Here is a 19,723-nt window from a genome sequence, read left to right on the forward strand (position 1 = left end):
TACACTGTATGAAAAAAAAATTGAAAAGGAATTTTACCTTTGCAACCTCATTATACCATTGGCTAAGTTTTATATTCATAAATGTAAGTTTCTCAATACCCGACCTGTTTTTTTTTGTGCCTTTAAAAAAGAATTAGAACTCTACGTTAAAAACACTCTCTACCTCTAACAACCAAAAAGCTGTGAAAAACGATGATGCTTTTATGATGATATTTTCTGAACTTGTGTGAGCCTATGACTTTGCACTTTGTTATATATATATATTGCATTCTATTTTGGTTACTTTATTGAGTTTACAGCCCCCTGGCGCTGTTTTGTACTGTTTTTGTACTTATTTTGATTATTATTATTTCTCGATTGTTTGTAAATGTTGCAGTTTATAAATAAAGGTTTATAAAATTTCCAAAAAAAAACAATAACAAAAAAACATGACTGAATCTCGCGCATGCGCCTTAAATAGCCCAACAGGCAGGGCAACTAATCGAGCACAGATGGAACTTTGCAAGGCAAAAACAGAACAGTCCACACAAATAGGTAATTATGTTGTGTACGTTACCGCTTTATTGTTGTAGAATCACATTTGTCTAAAAACAACACAACTTTTACTGTTTGTTCGTCCCCAAAATGTAGTCAGGGAGGTTGTGTTGTTATTTGTACGCAGACATCAGAGCTGATCCCTCGTTAAGAGTTTAGAGTCAGATCTTCATTAAAGCGCACTAAAGTCCCAACACGGCCTTCTTGGCAGAAGTAATGAGGCGGCAAACTGTTAAAAGTGTGCATTGTTACTCACAATGGAAGTAAACTTTAACCAGTGTTACACTACATTCTATACAATTTGAGGTCTATATTTTCATGTCATCTCTCATTTGGCGGGCTGTTTTGAGGACGGCCAACATGTTGACTTTATCTCCGAACTCTTTCTCGCGGTGCTCCAGCAGAATACCCTGCAAAAAATGTCAACAACAGGATTATACAGGAGAAAAACAGTTGTAGTATCTTATTTAGTTGACTTAAAAAGTCAACGCATCATCAAATCTGTCAAGATTTTAAAATGTGTTTCATTTCAAGATTTAGCTAGCTAGCGAACTTTTTTTCTTTCTATTTTTTATTTTTTTATTTTTTTATTGAACAACAAACATACATTTACAATCCACACAAAAGTCAAGGAAAGAAAACAAAAGCAAATACAGATAGAGTAATAATACTAAACAATATGAAACCCCCCCACCCCCACTAAAATGGCTACCTAAATCACTTTAAATGTTTTTTAACAAGAATATCAATTTAAGGGCTTTTGTACTCTTAATGATTCTCCAAGATTTGATTGATAATTGTAACCAATCAAGCCAATTAGAAAATGTAGGCCTTACTAGCAAAAAAGTAGATCGACATAACTGATATTGATCAGATCTTTCTTTGTAAAACCTCGAAAGTCCTCTGAATTTCTTCCAATTTGGATAACATACTTCAGGGAAAAAAAATACTCAAAAGTCAAACAAAACGTTCAAACCGCAATTTTTTGTGCGTTTTTATCCCTAAAGCAGGGGTGTCCAAAGTACGGCTTAGGGGCCATTTAGGACCTACACCATAGTAACTTTCCCATTTACCCGAGTAAATGTAATACCCGCTTGCATTTCTACCAGAAACTACCTGGGTAAATAAAGTTCCACCAATAACCTTTTAGTTCCTGGTAGTGAGTTGGTACTCTAAAAAGTTTCTCAGCATACTTTAGGAAAAAAATACTCAAAAGTCAAACAAAACGTTGAAACCGCAATTTTTTTGTGCGTTTTTATCCCTAAAGCAAGGGTGTCCAAAGTACGGCCTAGGGGCCATTTGGGACCTTCACCATAGGATCTTTCTCATTCACCCTCGTAAATGAAATACCCGCTTGCATTTCCACCAGAAACTACCTGGGTAAATAAAGTTCCACCAATAACCTTTTAGTTCCTGGTAGCGAGTTGGTACTTTAAAAAGTTTCTCAGGAACATTAGAGGCTATGCTGTCGAATGCTGAATGGAAGAACACAGTTGGCGCTTTTTTATTTTTTTTATTTCAGCTGCCGTGACAGTATGCGAGGACAACTTGAATTTGTTGTAATTTGGATAACATACTTTAGGAAAAAAATACTCAAAAGTCAAACAAAACGTTGAAACCGCAATTTTTTTGTGCGTTTTTATCCCTAAAGCAGGGGTGTCCAAAGTACGGCTTAGGGGCCATTTGGGACCTACACCATAGTAACTTTCCCATTTACCCGAGTAAATGTAATACCCGCTTGCATTTCTACCAGAAACTACCTGGGTAAATAAAGTTCCACCAATAACCTTTTAGTTCCTGGTAGTGAGTTGGTACTCTAAAAAGTTTCTCAGCATACTTTAGGAAAAAAATACTCAAAAGTCAAACAAAACGTTGAAACCGCAATTTTTTTGTGCGGTTTTATCCCTAAAGCAAGGGTGTCCAAAGTACGGCCTAGGGGCCATTTGGGACCTACACCTTGATAGATATTTAAAATCCAAAGCTTTGTGTTTTTAATATTATTGTTTGATGTCATAATTTTTGTCTGTTTGTCATTGTGCCGTTTGCTGTTTTTTCACAGTCCCCCCCCCCCGTTTGTTTAATTTTGTATCTGCATTGTTCAAAGGCCAAAAGGACAAAAAAACAAGTCACAGAAGTAGATGAGCCCTGTATCATCATCGGCGGTCACTCGAACGAGTATGACGATCCTCCTGGTAGGGGTGTATTCCTTTATGGAGGATGCCTGTGCGTGACTTAGTTTAACGTGGGGAGACTGGTGCACAGACAGTCACCACACGATCCTTGACAGAATCGGGTCAGGGTCCAGTGGCATGGAGTCCAAGACGACTGGGGACCCTTTTCTGCTGCAGCCTTCTTCCGCCATCGCAGCCGTTGTGGTAGTTCTTAAATCTACCGTCTTCCACCTGATCCGCCGTTGAGGTCTTCACCGCATTGGCGTTGTTAGGCCTATTTTAGGGGGGCTTAAGCCCCCCTAAAATATTCTTAAGCCCCCCTAAATAATTTGGTGTTTTTTTGGTTTTTTTTACAAATACATGCCGACATATTCATTATAAAGTGGCCCAAATATGAGTTTAAATAAATAATCATATAACCTGTTATTATTCACTCAGTTTCCCCTCACTTCGTAGCGTAAGGTAGAGAGCCCCTTAAGTGCGTCGGTATCCAATCCATTCCACTTGTTCATATAGAAAATGCCCACATAACTCAAATTCCAGTCCGCATTTTCTCTGCGACCTTGCTTGCGGTCCTGCAGTGAAGCTGCACAAAACCTTGTGTGTGCAATTTTAAATAATTTAGTTTTTAAGTTTTGTGTTTCTTGTAGAATCTATATAAAGTAATATACATTAGCCTATTGTTAAAATAATGGGAAAAAAAATCATTAAATATATTTGTTTTATTGTATTGTTACATTAATAGCTGTTGTATTATTATAGGATGGCTTGTTAAACATTTCATAGGATTTTCAGAGGGAGGAAAAACCAAGACATTTAATATAAAATGTAAAATGAATAAATACATAAAAAGAAAAAGAAAAAAAATGGTTAAAAGCCATCGTCCCGGGGAGCATTTCATTTCGTCCCATGCATTTTTAAAAAATAATAACAATGAATAATTTCTAAGTCTTTGTTTGCCGTTTGTGAAGTTTTGTGCTTGCGCGTAACGTTCGCTCACATCCTTTGCATCTCCTGGGGGCTAAGCCCCCCCCTGTCCTTAAAAGCTAGTGACGCCCCTGCTTCACCGTATCCCTGGCTAGGGAGCAGTCAGGTACTAGGCCTTTGCCAAGGGCCACCTGGGGTAACAGTAGTAAAGGGGTTAACCTCCTAGTGCCCCAAGACCCGCATAGAGGAGCCTCCACTGCCGGATGCATTTTAACGTCATGCCCAGAACAGGATGAGCCCTGTGCCACACTTTGTGCAGCCCTGCTGTAAAGGCCTTCTTTGTGGCCGCTATAGTCTTAGTACTATAGTATATTTGTACATAGTATAGTCACATATGTGGATGCAAGGTTGAGTTACGTCAGCGCCGGAAGTAGTAAAATCATCTGATCACTGACCGGTGAGGTGTGCAGGCGAGTTCACAGGTTAAAATGCATGCCTGTTGGCAAGTTTGTCGGTCACTCCGGGAGGGGATGACAATGATGTCATAAAGCATTTATTTTTACCTAATATTTCAGGATCGACTGGTAGAGTCCCAAAGATCGACGGGCTGGTGACCCCACATGGTATCAATACAAAAATATACTGTACCAGTTATCCATACATCATCAGCCTGATTTGTACAAACTACCTAAACTGTGAAATGCGGTAGAAACACAAGCCACACACTTCTATAGGAACTTAACTCAAAGTTTGTGAACGTTTGGTGGAAAGGGCCTGACGTAGTGAGACGAAGCTGATGCGCTCAATTTTTTGGTGTAGCGGCTCTGCATTTTGTATCGATTGAGAGGTAAGTGTGCTAGACTAGGTGGGCCCCGACTTAAACAAGTTGAAAAACTTATTCGGGTGTTACCATTTAGTGGTCAACTGTACGGAATATGTACTGTACTGTGCAATCTACTAATAAAAGCTTCAATCAATAGCCACTAGGCTAAAAACCCAAGGTGCTAACCCAGCTACGAAATTAGGTTTACAAACGTACATCTTGCACAGCCACACGGGCTGGCCCTGTTACATTGGCATATTATTGTTTTTTTCTCACTGGATTTAGCCTTTTTTTAAATGAAAAAGTTTCCCCACAGTTTCTATTGTTGATGGAAAAAAGATGGGGGCCTAAACGAATGCCAAACAAAACTTGAAAAACCATCATCATTTTCTTTTATTGTATTTTATGCCTAAAAAGTCCAATTTAATTTGGGTTTTTAACCGTCATCATATGGTTTCCTCTTTCTTTGGCTTTTTGTGATGCCATAAAATAGTATCAAAATGGCAAAGAAGTTAGGTTTGATAACAAAAAGTGGGACTTGTTCATTCCAGCAATACCTACAAAATACCACTAGGGAGCAGTATTGTTTTGCAGACCTTGAGGCACACTCATTACCTATTAGGTGGGTCCAACTTTATTGTGTGTCATTACACAATGGTGAACTTCTTTTTACGCTTGAATGGAAGAATGTTACATTGTTACCAAAAACATTGCACACAGAGGTTATAAATCTAATCTTATATTATGAAGGATTTGATGATGACAGTTTGACTGAAACAGATAGATGCATGGTGTTTTGAAATGTTAAAAACGTAGAAGTCATCAAGCGTTATTGTCTTCAATTTTGAAATTTTTTACCATCCAGTGATACCTCTATTTTCGTAATAGCCCACTTTTTGTAGGATTCTGTGTTAATCTGAAATTTTGGGCAAATTATTGTCCCGAATTTCATACAATCGAACATTGCGCGTAACAATGGAGTCAGTTTTCCGGCATATAATTCTACTGAATCGGGTACACAAATGAAGAATGTCATGTGTTAGTGACTCAGACTTTGTACCTATTTTTGATATACTATGATAGTAATATAAGCCACCATTGGGCCAAAGAAAGTTGCAAGCGCCACCTAGCAGTTTGACAAAGAAAGCGAGGAACGATATTGAATTCAAGAAAGAACAATGGTGGCGTCATCACCAACAGGAGACTTCAAAAGGAGTAGAAATTAATAATTTATATGTATTTCGTATTGTTTTCTGCATGTAAAACTGTAATTTCCATCCATCCATCCATCTTCTTCCGCTTATCCGAGGTCAGGTTGCGGGGGCAGCAGCCTAAGCAGGGAAGCCCAGACTTCCCTCTCACCAACCACTTCGTCCAGCTCCTCCCGGGGGATCCCGAGGTGTTCCCAGGCCAGCCAGGAGACATAGTCTTCCCAACGTGTCCTGGGTCTTCCCCGTGGCCTCCTACAGGTCGGACGTGCCCGAAACAGCTCCCTAGGGAGGCGTTCGGGTGGCATCCTGACCAGATGCCCGAACCACCTCATCTGGCTCCTCTCGATATGGAGGAGCAGTGGCTTTACTTTGAGCTCCTCCGGATGGCAGAGCTTCTCTCCCTATCTCTAAGGGAGAGCCCCGCCACCTGGCGGAGGAAACTCATTTCGGCCGCTTGTACCCGTGATCTTGTCCTTTCGGTCATAACCCAAAACTCATGGCCATAGGTGAGGATGGGAACATAGATCCACCGGTAAATTGAGAGCTTTGCCTTCCGGCTCAGCTCCTTCTTCACCACAACGGATCGATACAGTGTCCGCATTACTGAAGACGCCGCACCAATCCGCCTGTCGATCTCACGATCCACTCTTCCCTCGCTCGTGAACAAGACTCTAGGTTCTTGAACTCTTCCACTTGGGGCAAGATCTCCCTATAAGATATATTTTGTACTATTCTGATTTAGATGATTTGTTATGGGAATATAATTTAGTTTTTCTAGGATTCAGTTTTTGTTGGACCTTTTGAAACGGATAACTAAGAAAACCCAAAATACTACTGTATTTGAAGCCATTCGAATGAAAGGAAACAGCACCATCTAGTGGCATTATGTCTATACCTGATCTCCGGGCCCAATGACAAAGACTCCCCCCAGCACGAGTCCTTCGCCTCTTAGGTTTCCCCTGAAACCCCTGCGGTAGGCCCTCCACAAGTTCCTCCACACTCCAATGCGCAGGAACATGGAAAGGAACATCCGTCGCTCTTGAGGACCGTAAAAATTTCTCTGTAAAGAAAGCGAAAAGCAGCTTATTGCGGCTTAGCTTAAGTAATTACTCAGCGAAATCGATTGCATGCACGCGTTGCACAAAACTGCATACCATCTGATCCACGAAGACCTTCCCAGTGAAGTACTTCTTGAAGCCGTCCAGCTCCTTGCCCAGGTTTTCTTTGACCACAGCAAAGAGGGGCACCTCCAGGTCGTGTAGCTGGGACTTGAGAGAGGACAGCTCTGCAGCCTCCTGCACAGAAGACACTAGTTCACAGCAGTGGGACTTAAAAGCAGCACATTAGAGAGGCTATGTAACACACCTCTCTGCACAGCAATCATCCCGGCCGTCGGACCACCATGACCACAGCTCCAGTCTTCTCCCAAAGAGTTCTGGCCCTGTGTCGCTCATGGACTATGATAGAAGAGTACTGTTCAATTCTCATTTATCACTCACAATAATTAGAAATTAACTGCAATGCATCAGTCTTAAAACATTGTGTATGTATAAATATCCACGTTGAAATACACTCAATATACACTTCATAATAGATAGGTAGAATAATAATGTCTTTCAAGGGACATGGAGACGGCAAATATTCTGCCTTTTAATGTGTGTATTTTTGTTGCAGTGAAATTTAATTTTAATATACAGTAATCCCTCTTTTGGTGCTGTTTATTCATATAGACATAGATATATAGATAAGATACAATAATCCTTTATTTATTCCACAATGTGGAAATTCACAGCGTTACAGCAGCTAAGGGCATAGATCGCAGACAAAGTTAACTAAGTACACACATTAAATAGAAAATAATGACGAACATTAAACATATTCAAGAAAAACAAATATTCTAATATACATATTATTATTACATTTTTTAGCAACAAATATAAACGTTTTAATACAAATTTGTAGTCAGCATTTCCAATAACACAGGCATGTATGTGCATATTAAGTGTGCACATAAAGTGTAACATATTATTGCACACAGTGATACGATGAACATAAAATGACATTATTTTTATTGCACTAGGTTTATCTGCGATGAGGTGGCGACTTGTCCAGGGTGTACCCTGCCTTCCGCCCGTGTGCAGTTGGGGAAGGCTCCAGCACCCCCCGCGACCCCGTAAGGGACAAGCGGTAGAAAATGGATGGATGGAAGGTCAGTATGAACTTTACTGTTAATGTCTGCTTACTTTCTGTTTAAACTTGTTCCAGCTACACTTCTGTTAAAATTTAATAATCACTTATTCTTCTGTTGTTTGATACTTTCCATACGTTTTGGGTGATACTACAAATTTTTGGTATCAATCCAATACCAAGTGGTTGGTCATAACTAAAGTTATTTTGTGTCCAGTGATATATTTCATAGGTTTATAAACAATAAAAAAAGACAAAAGATTTTTTTGATTATTAAAAATATTGATGTAATCATTGTAGTGTTGACTATATACGCTCTTGTACTTGGTATCGTTACACTCGATGTGTGTGTAGATCCACCCACGGCATTTGTTTACATTCATTAGCGCTAGTTTGCAGTTAACGGTTAGCTATTGTATCTTCCTACGGTGTGTAGTGAAGCACGTTTAGATGTTCCTCGTCGTGCAGGGAGGATACTTGTAAGAAACTTAGTTTATATATATATATATATATATATATATATATATATATTTATTTTATTTTTTTTTAATTATTTTTTTTTTTATTGCTGTTAATTGGTTTTGGACATGACAGCAATAAATTAATTTCCGTGAAGTAGGAATCATTATTATCCATCCATCCGCTTGTCACTCTCGGGGTCGCGTGGGTGCTGGAGCCTGTCCCAGCTGCACTCGGGCGGAAGGCAGGGTACACCCTGGACAAGTCACTACCTCATCGCAGGGCCGACACAAACTCCAATATTTTCATTGCTGGAGTAGAGTATATTTAAGAAAAACTGTTTATGACCTTCTAAATACATTTTTAAACATTGTGAGAGCCCTCTGGACCTTTACACTCTTAATGCTGTCTGAGGTTGAGCCAATCAGTGGCCACGATACTGAACAGCGTGCGCTGATTGGTTTGGTCTCATCCAGCGGCCAATACTATTGCAGTATTGACATTTTTAGTCCATTTAACCATTTGTATGCTTGAAAATGCATAATTTAAGGCAAAAATATTATAGAATATGCTTATAAAAACAACAATCTGCGATATATGGTAAAAAATGCAATATATGAAGCGGGATTTGGCGAGGGACGACTATATATTTTTTTTTAATGTAAATGAGTAATTGTGTGTAATTCACTCAATCACACTGAGATGTAATTTGTTATTATTGTATTTATTTAAATATTTTATACACATGTATATACAGAGTAAGAATTTTAAAATGTATTATTATTTAAAAAAACAAATAAATTATAATTATACTTAAATTATAACTAGATAAATAATGCAATTAAAAATGGAATTGGTTGAAAGTAAATATTTTTTCATCACTAATGATATTTTGTTAGTATATTACCCTCTAGCTTAGATTAGAAGAGACAACATATTAGAAACTAATAACACATTTAAAATACAAATTACCATACAAAATAATGAATGCAAACTGCAATAATGATAATAATTCATAAACACAGGCTTAACTGAAATCTCTGGACTTTTTCATTAGATTGTTCAGGTGTACCTAATGTTGTGTCCAATGAGTGTACTGTATTTGATTCAGTATGTAAGTTGAATTCCTTCATTAATGGCAAAATGGGTAAAAGGAGCATCATTTCACCTGTTGTGTTGTGTTTTGTTTTTTTCTTGTTTTGTTTTTGTCAGTTTTGACGTATCAATATGACAGCGGTTGACCTCTTCCTACACTTTTATGACAGTTTGAAATGTTGAAAAGGTTTTATGATTCCTATAGTTTGACTCTGGAACAAATGAATTCAATGATTTCCTTTTCGGAGAAATAGTGGCCTTTAAGCTTCCGATATATTTTTAAATAAAGCAAATAGTTGCACGATTTGTACAAAAAAAGTGTAAAAGTGTCACAGCTCACCTCCTCCGGTGGTCTTCAGCTCTGTGTTCTCCAGCACCTCCAGGTTGGCCCATGTCGGCGAGGTCTGGAACCAGTCTGTGATGGAGCTGATGAACTCGGCCACAAACAAGCTCACCGCCTTCAGGACCGCGTTTACGGTCACCATGGCCTTTCGCTAAGGCCTCAGACCACCTAGACTTACAAAATACATTACTGTAACATCCCTTTTTGTCCCCTATCTCTTGCGTTTGGTTAGAAATACAAGCATAAAGATCGAAATGTGCACTATCCTCGACAAAATGTGGCGTACTTACCAGTCTGTGGTTGCCACTAATGAGCAGGGGATCTGAGTTTTAAGCCCTCTCAACTCAAGCGAGCTTAAAGTCTTTCTAACGTGAGCACAACATGACAGGAATTCCTCTAAAAGTGGCTGAAACAAGGCTGCCGTTGAGCTAAGCCTTCTGTGCCAGGCACTGCTAATGCATCAGGAGCAGTACAACAACAATGTGTATGTTTATTTTTGAAACACATTCTCCCAGTAATTCTAAAAATACCTTTTCGTAGAACTACAAAAATAAAATGTGTGTATGTTTGTGTGTCAAAAAGTATCAATTATTTGTGAATGTTTTGGTTGCTAAGAATGGATTTTTCTTGGTTTACTTGCAGGCCAGCTTCTGAGATTGCACTGTATTTGAGCAACGCTGACCCCTGTAGAAGGTAAGTGACATTGCACCAACAATTAGTGGCAGTGCTTAAAGTGGGTAACTGGATTCTTTTTTAAATAAATGATCATATATTATTATAGAAAACGTATTTAATTTTCGTAGATGTTTTACAAAAATATTGTGGATTTATTGAAATCATTACCATGCTAGTTGCTCTACAGCAGTGGCTCTCGCACATGTTTTATAACCCAGAAGTCTTTAACAGCGGGTCCTGACCCACCGCAGGGGTTCGTAAAATGTTTGGTTGATTTAGAAAAAAATAAAAATAAATAAAATAAAAAATAAATATATATATATATATATATATATATATATATATATATATATATATATATATATATATATATATATATAATACAAATATATATAAATATACATATATATATTCATATATATATATATATATATATATATGTATATATATATATATATATATATATATATATATATATATATATATATATATATATATATATATATATATATATGCGTTAAGAGTGATCCAACACACTGCAGTGTAGCTTAGAAGTTGCAGTGGCATGGCTGCCCTACTCACTGTACTGTACATTGCAGTTTTAAAATAAAAACATGAATAAATCATATTATTGAATTCATGTTAGCATTTAAGATAGCTAATGATTAGACTTAGACTTAGACAAACTTTATTGACCCACAAGTGAAATTGTTCCACACAGTACCTCAGTTACAAAGGATGGAAAATGTAAGGATGGAAAGGATAATGCAGGTATAAAGTAGACTAAAAATGTACTCTAGTTGCCTGCTAGCAATTTGCGCTCAAGTTGTCAGCTGGCAATTACTGAGCAAGCTGTCAACTAGCGATTAGCGAGCTAGTTGTCAGCTAGCAATTAGCACTCTAGTTGTCAGCTAGCGATTACCGCGCCAGTTGTCCTTTAGGACCAGTTTAACTTAAAATACTATGTAGGTACGGTAACTCCATTTCTCCATTAGTTTGGGGCTCCTTGGCCTGGAAAATGTTGAAGCTCCCTGTTATAAAGATTCAAAGGGGCTGTTTGCAACTTGCTCAAAGTTTTGTAAACTATAACAAGAACACCACCAGCTTTCTTATGTTACCGTTAATGGTTTAACAGAACTTGTAAATATTTTTTTAGTTTTTAAAAGTTGCACACATCCCCTTTTAAAGTCACATACTTGTAACATTCAATGTACTGCATGGCCATGTTTTTGCAGCAAACACATGTTAAACACTTTATGATGGCTGATGACTTTATTATATTGTTCCATCAACAGTGTAAGTCTTTCACATTAGAACAGTATGTCATAAGCATCAAAAATATTCCGATATTGTCCAACTCTTAATTACCGATACCGATATATACAGTCGTGGAATTAACACATTATTATGCCTAATTTTGTTGTGATGCCCCGCTGGATGCATTAAACAATGTAACAAGATTTTCCAAAATAAATCAACTCAAGTTATGGAAAAAAATGCCAACATGGCACTGCCATATTTATTATTGAAGTCACAAAGTGCATTGTTTTTTTTAACATGCCTCAAAACAGCAGCTTGGAATTTGGGACATGCTCTCCTTGAGAGAGCATGGGAAGGTTGAGGTGGGCGGGGTTTTGGGGGTATCGGGGGGTGTATATTGTAGCGTCCCGGAAGAGTTAATGCTGCAAGGGGTTCTGGGTATTTGTTCTGTTGTGTCTATGTTGTGTTACGGTGCGGATGTTCTCCCGAAATGTGTTTGTCATTCTTGTTTGGTGTGGGTTCACAGTGTGGCGCATATTTGTAACAGTGTTAAAGTTGTTCATACGCCCACCCTCAGTGTGACCTGTATGGCATTCACTTGTGTGTGTGAAAAGACATAGATATTATGTGGTTGGGCCGGCACGCAAAGGAAGTGCCTTTAAAGTTTATTGGCGCTCTGTACTTCTCTCTACATCCGTGTACGCAGCCGCATTTGAAAAAGTCATTATTTACTTTTTGAAACCGATACCAATCATTTTGAAACTGATACCAATAATTTCCGATATTACATTTTAAAGCATTTATCGGCCGATAATATCGGCAGTCCGATATTATCGGACATCCCTACTTAATATGATGCACATAATTACAATATTTTTGTAGAACCACATTTATATGTATTTATTTGTTTTGTTTTATTACAAAATGTTTATAGTGTAACTATGCAATGTACTTTTTACACACCAGCTGGTAGATTGGTTGTAGTTTTCATTACCGAATTTGAAGGTGTTGAAAGCGCAATGTAAAATCGCTAATGCTCTTCAGTAGCATGTCTATGGCAAATCCAATAAAAATTAGCATCGAGCTAGCGTATTTTAAAAAATTGGAGTCTTACTTTACTTTGGAGTGTTTTCTATCAGTCATACTGGCTTTGTTGGCATGGAAAATTGTAACAATACCTCAGGGTAGTTTAGCTGAGTGCTGCTTGGGTGCTTGTTTGCCCGCCAAGTGTGTGAGTCATGTGCAACAACTTTATCGAAATATGGCACCGTTTTATCTTACGTGAATCGATGCCAGGTAGTACCAACGAAATTGGGTCCGTACCTATAAAAGTACAGAATTTGATACCCTTCCTTAATTATACCACAATTAATTTTTTTGTATTAATTTTTATTCTAAATAGTTTTTTCTAGCAGAAAAGTTTCAGATTTTATTTAAATTTTTAATAGGGCAGTCAAAGTTATCACAGATTATACGCACAATTTATTTTGAATGTAGATGGTTATCCGAAAGGCGGAGCAGTCAGTAATCAGGTCAATGCCTATGTCATTGCAAAGATAAATGCAGAGGAGACTCAGACTGGTGTGCTCGCTGGCAAATGTCACTTCAAAATACCGTATATCCCGACGGTACTTTAGATAAAACCATTTTGAACAGATAAATGTAGTGTATTCAAGTAAAACACTTTTAAAAAAGTTCAAGTATGACATTCTGAGAATGAAATTGCATTTGTTTCAATACTGGGGTCATTTTCTAAACTAATTTTAATCATGCACGCAATTAATTTACTGCCATTAAACACGATTAATCAAAATGCAAAAGTGTGATTAACCTCTGATTTCTAATTGATACTATTTTGTTAAAGTGGTAATCTATTGTTTTTTTTTCTTCCAATATTTATACAGTATTGTTAATTTTGTGTTGTTCTTTTATTATTTTGGTTGTAGTTTGCAGGTGTGTCAAAAGTGTGGCTCGTGTGCCAATTGCAGGTCCCAGCTCATATTCTCAAAATGTTATTTAAACAGGAATACTAAATTTTTAAAAAAATACACAAATGTGGAAAAAAAGGCTGAAAATGATAAGAAAGAGTTGAAATTGTTACACCCTTGTAACAGTTTTAAACCTGTGTTGTTTTTTCCTGTTCGTGTGGTGTTTAAGTTCCTGTCCAGTACTCTTATTTTGAAGTTTCACTTACCCCCTCTTTCCACTGTGTACTGGCTCCCATACCTGCCATTGTTTGGCAACCGGGACACACCTGTACCCGGTTGCCTATCAGTCTTCTATTTCAGTCCGGCGCTGTCTTCCTGACGTCGTCGGGTCATTGATATGCTTACCGACTCATGTTTTGCATGTTTATTGTTTTCCAAAAGTAGTTCATTGTCTTGTGTCCTTTTTAGCTGCACTCGCCTTCTTTTGTTCTTTTTTCACTCCTTTTGTGAGTGTGTTTTCTGTTTACATTAAATAACATTATTTTTACTCATCACCTGCCTGTCGTCTGCTGCATCTTGGGGTCACGTCGCAATGCTGCAACCACGTTCGTGACAGTAATGTCGATGATAACACGCTTTGTCACCTACCGTATTTTCTGGACTATAGGGCGCATCAGATTATAAGGCACAATGCCGATGAATGGTCTATTTTAGATCTTTTTTCATATATAAGGCGCACCGGATTATAAGGCGTATTAAAGGAGTCATATTATTTATTTTTATTTCTAAATTGAAAACACTTCCTTGTGGTCTACATAACATATAATGGTGGTTTTTTTGGTCAAAATGTTGCATAGATTAGGTTTTACTGATCATCTTCAAGTCGCTTTCTGACAGTTGCTTCAGGATGCGCCGTTTTGTGGGCGGTCTTATTTATGTGGCTCACCTTCGACAGCGTCTTTTCCCCGTCATCTTTGTTGTAGCGGTGTAGTGTGCAAGGACGGGAGTGGAAGGAGTGTCAAAAGATGGAGCTAACTGTTTTAATGACATTCAGACTTTACTTATATCAATAACGGAGCAGCATCTCCTCATCCGCCGGAAATGTGTCCCGTGAAAAACCGTCCGACCGGAACTCTCTAATAACTAAAGTTCCTTGGGTGAATAATGTAAACTCACTACACCGTTATATTTTAGCGCTTTCATGGCGAGTTTACTGACAGATATAAGTAAGAACTTTACACTACTTTATATTAGAAATGGCAACAGCGGAGGATGAATGTCCCATAACAAGAAGATAGAGAAAAATAAGCTTATCGACTACGGTGTCACTACGGACTACAAAGGCGGACGCGCGCACATTTTCAGGACTTATGCAGATCCCAAATACAGATCAGCAGGTACCAGAAGGTAAGAAAAGTTGCTTTTGCATAATAATAATACTCATATGTTGAAGCACAGTACAATCCATCAAGTGGTGTGGCCTAATAGCTTATCAAAGTCGTACTATAACATTTTGATAGATTTTTGAGCGCCGTGTGTAATGTTCTATAGTTTCAATGGAACATATAAAATGTTGGTGTTGAGTCATATTGCAATCTACACGTGTCTCTGGTGTGTGACTGCCATCATATTGCACACTACACGTGTTTCTTATGTTTGACTGCCATCTACTGGTCATAATTATCATTTCACCATGTACCACCGCGGTAGTACATAGCTTCGAGGTTGATAAGCAAAACCAGAATTATTCCGTACATTAGGCGCACCGGGATATGAGGCGCATTGTCGAGTTTTGAGGGGAAAAAAATTATTTTAAGTGTGCCTTATAGTCCGGAAAATACGGTATACATAATGTCTTTGTATATCAACATGGGTTGGTTTTAGCCTTTTTGACAAAATCCAAAATATGTAACCCCTTTGTACACCCATGCTCTACCTTATTTAGCTACAGAAACAAACTATATAACCACAGTAATAAAAAAAATATAGTTAAATGAATACCTCTCTGACATTCTCAGTAAAAACTGAGCATAATTATCTTTGTAAAGGCCGAATTTTGGATTGTTGTCCTGTCATTAGCCTGTGCTGCTAACAATAAAGAGTGTAGTGTGATAGTGTGAGTGGTCTTGTATTATTGCTCGCATCAGTTTGACTTAGGAATGTGCTTTGGGTCCAAATGATCTGGATATAGGATGACACTAAGCACCAGCTGCTGCATTCCTTCTGCGTCTTCCTTCTGCTTCATGCCTGTGACGCCATATTAACGTAACATCGTTTGCATTTGTAGTATTTGCTCAAATTTCTCATAACAGTCCGCCGTGTTACACAACTTTGAGGGTGAGTCGAGGATTCGCATGAAAAAAACAAAAAACACACTGTAGCACTTGGACCTCTGAGTGTGGAGGTGGGGTGTAGTCGGCCAATCACAGCACAGGATCTGCGCCCCACCTCCTGAATGGCCATTGGTGGACGCTCTTATTGTGTCAGCCAATCTGAGAGGAGATGGGGTTGACTTCACTGATAAAAGTGACTATACAGATGTTAAGGTAAAAGTCCTAAAGATGAACATACAAAAGTAATTGAGGAATAAAGTGCTAAAGTAGTTTTTGTAACCTACTTATACTTGTACATTAGACCCATTCCTAAAACAAAGGAAACAACTCCAAAACCTATCATTTCTTCCTCAAGGTTGCAAATCTCAAATGGACCCAAAGTGTTACGTGACAAGCGCTTCGTTACATCACAAGCGGCATAAAAAGTTTGCAAGCTCACTCATTCTGGGCGCCGTGACACGTGTCCGCATGAAAGCGGTCGGTGACGCTAAACTTCGTGCCCTTGGACTTGGCAGAAAGGGGAAAAACAAACATGCGTTTTACAGACTTTATCTCATCTTGTTCTTTTCAAACAAACGTTGACCACATGACTCCCAAACTCGAAGCAAAAAGGGCTGTCAACTTATAAACAAAAGCAGGTCATTGTCACACTTGTTAATTAAACCCAAAATGGTGTCTCTTAATTCATTGAACATTTGCCAGTCCAAATGCATTCAATGTTTTCTGTAGTTTTCTCTCGACGGCCAGGTAATACAAAGCACATGCTACCTTTTTTATCACAACCACGGGAGCCAGTATTCTCGTTGTCTCCCCTTCAACATATCAGAGTTTTTCGCTAAGTTTCTGGCGTCACTTCCTCTCCGAACTCGGTTTGTAAACGATCAATGAGTCCATACAAAGCTAAGAGCCGGAGATTCAAGAAATACACGGCGCACTTACCCGTGTAAAAAATTGTCTGATAGTAGGCATTATTAATACAATTGTAATTTGAAAATAAATTTTTTAAATTACATATATTTCACTCAAATTTAATGCAGTTTATATTTTTTCGCTCAGATTGTGCACAAATTCAATTTTTTTGTTTTACTCTAAGATAGTACACATTACTACAAAATATTTCATTTGAAATTAAATGGGTTATTTTTTAATTCCATATATTTTGATAAAGTTTGACGTAATTTTTACTCAGATTTAAAACTGTTTAAATATTTTTTGTTTAATATATTGCTCAAATTAGAAATGTTTGATTTTTTTATTTAAAAAATTGCATATGTATTTCTCTAAAATAATATGGCACATACAACATGGATAATCTTTTTTTTTTCCCATATGGAGTATAATGTAATTTTTTTGAATATTATTATATTACACAATATATTCTTTTAATTACTTGTTTTTGCTCAAATTTAATATAAATTTACCAAAATTTGGTATTTTTCATATTTTATATACATTGTTAAGTTTAATATTTTTTGCTCAAAAATAGTAAACATCAAATTTTTTGCCTCATATTTAATATTATTCATATTTTTCACACAAATTTGGTATGAATTGAATTTTTCCGCTCAATTGCAATTTTTCTTCAAATTTGGTACAATTTATTGTTTACATTTAGTACATGATACATATACTTATTTGATTTAAATCCCAATGAGTTAAAAAAAATGTTTACTATATACATTTTTTTGTTGTTGTTTTTTTTATTGTCCTATAATTGTCTTTTTTCATAATATAAATGTAGTTTGTCACTTTAAACTGCTGGTCAGCTGGAATCGGAGGGCGTGTCTCTCAGCATTTAACAAAGGTGAAGTAATTGGAAGTATGATGACTACTCAGTGGCCTAGTGGTTAGAGTGTCCGCCCTGAGATCGGTAGGTTGTGAGTTCAAACCCCGGCCGAGTCATACCAAAGACTATAAAAATGGGACCCATTACCTCCCTGCTTGGCACTCAGCATCAAGGGTTGGAATTGGGGGTTAAATCACCAAAATGATTCCCGGGCGCGGCCACCGCTGCTGCCCACTGCTCCCCTCACCTCCCAGGGGGTGATCAAGGGTGATGGGTCAAATGCAGAGAATAATCTCGCCACACCTAGTGTGTGTGTGACAATCATTGGTACTTTAACTTTAACTTTAACTTTAATTGCTGTGATTGTTATAAAGATTGTTTTGTCACAAGTGGTTGTGTCGCTGTGTGCTTTCCACAAACTTGTTTAATGTTTGAAAGTGTTCTTCTAAAGGTCACGGGTCTTTTATCGTTCCATTGGCTCGCCATCCTCTGAGGGGCCCGGCAGCATTACTTTGGACTTTATACTTCTATCAAGTCTCACTCATGAATCCAAGGACTCTCTCATTGATTTACTCAAAGAAGTTCAAGAAAAATCTTAATTTATGACAACCTAACTAGATCCAAAACAAAAATGTCAGAAAATGTACAGTAGCTGCGTAAGGGCATGGAAACATATTTGGTTACAAACACTTCACTAAAAGGTGGTATAACCACATGACTTCTCCCAGCCAATCAGAGAAGAAAGATAGTAATAATTATATATTAAAAATGTCCTATATCATTATTATAATTGTAATCAAAACAACCCTTTTCCTTGTCCCAACAGTGATAGTCGTTATCTTTTGTCAGAACCAGAACAAGCTTGTTGTCCGTGTTGCTGGGGTGAAGAACAACTCAAAAGAAGCCATTTTCTGGTCACTCATTAACAAGCGTTGCGAGGACGAGCAGTGCGCTCTCCTTACCGTCTGCAGCGTTTTTCGCCGCAATTTACGGCCAAAACAAATAAGAGGCGGATCCCCGGTTTGACACCGGGCAGAGAGTTCAAGTCTTCTCTGGTTTCATCGAGTTTGAACAATTAGGTGACCTCTGACTCCCACATATTTAGATGATAGCTGTGTCCCAGTTCTGCACAAGGTGTAAAGAAGGCATGTGGGCAAGTAACACAACAACATGTTGATTCAACAGATGGACCCACAATGCATTGGGACCATGCAAAGCATCAAATTCATGCACACCCTTTTGTATGCGACTAATAGTCATTTTAGTTTTGGCTTGATTTAATATATTTTTTCGGTGGGAGAAACATTTTAATATTTTTGTTACATTCAAGATTCTAAAAGCAGATTCATGTAGGTCATTACATGCTAAGCTATTTCAACAAACAATTGGCATTGTGTTACAATTTGTATTTAATTATCTATTCATTTGTTTCATTAATATTGAGCTGCAGGACATAAATGGCCCACAGGCCACACTTTGCACACCACTGGTGGACACGCTAAGATTTAGAATATTAAAAAAAAATCTAATTTTGTGTAATTGTTATCTTTGAATTTAATACAATTTCTAATCCTTATGTTTTGCCTAAATGTTGTATCAATCTGTTATATATACTTTTTTGCTCAGGTTAATTTACATTAGTCTTAATATCCATCCATTTCCTACCGCTGGTCCCTTTTGGGGTTGCGGGGGGTCGCTGGAGCCTATCTCAGCTACAATCGAGCTTAATATATTATGTTATAATTGTATATATTATGAATAACTTAATATATATATATTTTTGTATAATTCAGTATACATTTAATATTTTTTACTCACATTTATTATTCATTTTATATGCTTTAGCAACATTTACTGCAGTATAATTAATACATTTTGGTACATTTTTGTACCCAAATTTACGGTAGAATAAATGTAATGAAGTTTGGTCAATTTTACTGTGATGTTTAATAACATGTAACTATGATGTTTATCTATATAATTCAATGTGA

General features: G+C 37.5%; 1 long non-coding RNA gene and 1 pseudogene across 1 annotated transcript; one reads left to right on the plus strand and one right to left on the minus strand.

The window, feature by feature from the left end:
• The first annotated feature begins 475 nt into the window (after window positions 1-475).
• On the plus strand, window positions 476-10,422 carry LOC133590465 (uncharacterized). The gene is made up of 3 exons (XR_009814476.1): window positions 476-534; window positions 7,747-7,875; window positions 10,393-10,422. It is a non-coding gene; the product is annotated as an uncharacterized lncRNA (long non-coding RNA).
• LOC133590293 (peroxiredoxin-like 2A) lies at window positions 539-10,120 on the minus strand (annotated as a pseudogene).
• Window positions 10,423-19,723: the final 9,301 nt, after the last annotated feature.

The sequence above is a fragment of the Nerophis lumbriciformis genome, linkage group LG02 (genome assembly GCF_033978685.3).
Source record: "Nerophis lumbriciformis linkage group LG02, RoL_Nlum_v2.1, whole genome shotgun sequence".
NCBI lineage: Eukaryota > Metazoa > Chordata > Actinopteri > Syngnathiformes > Syngnathidae > Nerophis > Nerophis lumbriciformis.